We start from the raw sequence: 2,367 nt of genomic DNA, 5'->3' as shown, positions 1-2,367 counted from the left end.
GGCTCCTTCTTGAGAGTAGAGAGTAAGAATCCGGCTATCCTTCACACAAGGTGCTAAGGAATTCAACTGTATCCTAGCTGGTGAGAGCTATAGCCTTCAAACTCATTCACAGAAGCCGGTGATCCCAGCTGATCTAATTTCACCATGGCCAGCCAGGAGGGGCGCCCATCGTTGGCTATGTGTACCTTTGCCAGCTTGTGGAGTGGGGATCAGTAGACAAGGTACTCCTCCCTGACCCTGTCCTTGCTGTGCTACCAAGCCCCTTGACATTGACTCTCTTCCCCAAAAGGGTTTCATCATTGCAGCTTCTGTGTGTAGCTTGCCTGGGGATGAAAGGGTAAGAGGAAACAGGAAATTGAGCGGCAATAAAGGAGAAATGAAAGAAAAAGGACTAAGAACAAATGGGACAATGTCAGCAGAAAGGAGAACAACAGAAGCGGAACCGTGAGAGACAAGGGAACTGTAAAGATGAAAGAGTACTAGAAATTCTAATAATAGTTCCCATCTATTAGTGCTTACTATGTGCTAGGCACTGGATAAACATTTTATGTTAGTTTCTTCATCTCATTTAATCTTTACAATAAACCCTGTGGTAGGCACTATTATAGCATTATGTCTAGTTTACAAAAGATAAAACATGCCCTTGTCATGAAGAAAGGCCAAAAAAAAGTCCACAACATTTAACAGAATTCTAGAAAGGAGAAGATAAAAAGAAACAGAAAAATGGGACAAACAGAAAGCACAAAATCAGACGGTAGATGTAAGTATAAATATATTAGAAGTTTGGCTGGGCGTGGTAGCTCACGCCTGTAATCCCAGCATTTTGGGAGACAAAGGTGGGAGGATCACTTGAGCTCAGGAGTTCAAGACCAGCGTAGGCCACATAGGGAGACCCCATCTCTACTAAATAAAGAAAAAAGAAAGAAGTTAATCTAAGTGAACTAAAGTCTACAGTTAAAAGACAATAATTACGTATTGGATAGAAAAAACTAATTTACACTTGAGGCTATTCCCAAGATCAGACTTAACATAGTGATACCAAAAGGAAAATAGGGATGTCGGGAAAAGTACCAGGTACATACTAACCAAAATTAAGTTAATGAAGTTATAATAAATTAATCAAAATACACTTTAAGACAAAGAATATTACTTCATTAATGAAAGGTACTTCATAGTGATAAGTGGTTGGGTTCACGAGGAAACTATAACAATTCTAGATTTGCATGTATTTGAGGAAATAGCCTTGAAAATGTAAAGCAAAAATTAACAGAATTATAAGAAGAATTTGACAAATGCATCATCATAATATCATAGTGAGAACTGTAAGACCTGTCTCTCAGTAATTGGCAGGTCCAGTGGAACAAAAAACCAGCAAGTATGTTGATTTGACCAACAAAATCCACAAACTTGACTTAATGGAACGTATAGAACACTGGGTCCAGTAATTGGAGAATATGCATTTTCCTCAAACACTCATGGAACACTTATAAAAACAAACTATATACTGTGACATAAAGCAAACCTCATCACGCTTGCAAAGATTGGTCCCAGCCAGGAAACTGGGAATGCAGAAAAGTAAATGAGTGGTCCTTGCTTCTGTGGCTGAGAAGCAGCAAGACTGGTGCACCACAACACCAGGGATGCTTCCAACGAGGTCGCATTGCAGTAAACTTGCTCTACAACTGAGGGTCAGAAAAAGCAGTCCAGGTCAACAACTATGGGAGAGATGGTTTTATGCAGGGACTAAACTATGGTAAGTTTTGCAGCTCCTCCAGAAGCCTGGTATTTTGCAATCTATAAATGAGGCCTCAGTTCTATGCTTGCATAGGGATCTGTCCAATAGCTAGATATGCAGAGTGACATCTGGGGATGCATTTGGGTTACGCAAATGAAAGCATTAATTCCGGGGGTAACGTCATAGATATGCAAAGAGCGCCCTCCTTGGAGAAGCATTGTGGACTGGGGCCAGAGGGACTAGAGGCTTCTTTGTTTAAATGAAAGTACTAATTATCCTACACTTTCAAAGCAAACAATGGAGGCCTTTCAAGGCAAGAAGGTGCAGGTGACTAACATACAAATAGAGCATTTGAATCCTTTTTTTTTTTTTTGAGACAGACTCTCGCTTTGTCGCCAGGCTGGAGTGCGATGGTGCGATCTCGGCTCACTACAACCTCTGCCTCTCCTGCCTCAGTCTCCCGAGTAGCTGGGACTACAGGTGTGCGCCAACATGCCCAGCTAATTTTTGTATTTTTAGGAGAGACAGGGTTTCACCATGTTGGCCAGGATGGTCTCGATCTCTTGACCTCGTGATTTCCCACCTTGGCCTTCCAAAGTGTTGGGATTACAGGCGTGAGCCACTGCACCCCA

This window comes from Cebus imitator, unplaced genomic scaffold (genome assembly GCF_001604975.1).
Source record: "Cebus imitator isolate Cc_AM_T3 unplaced genomic scaffold, Cebus_imitator-1.0 Scaffold445, whole genome shotgun sequence".
In the NCBI taxonomy this organism is placed as follows: domain Eukaryota; kingdom Metazoa; phylum Chordata; class Mammalia; order Primates; family Cebidae; genus Cebus; species Cebus imitator.
The sequence above is the reverse complement of the archived record's forward strand: the minus strand, read 5'-3'. Positions refer to the sequence as shown.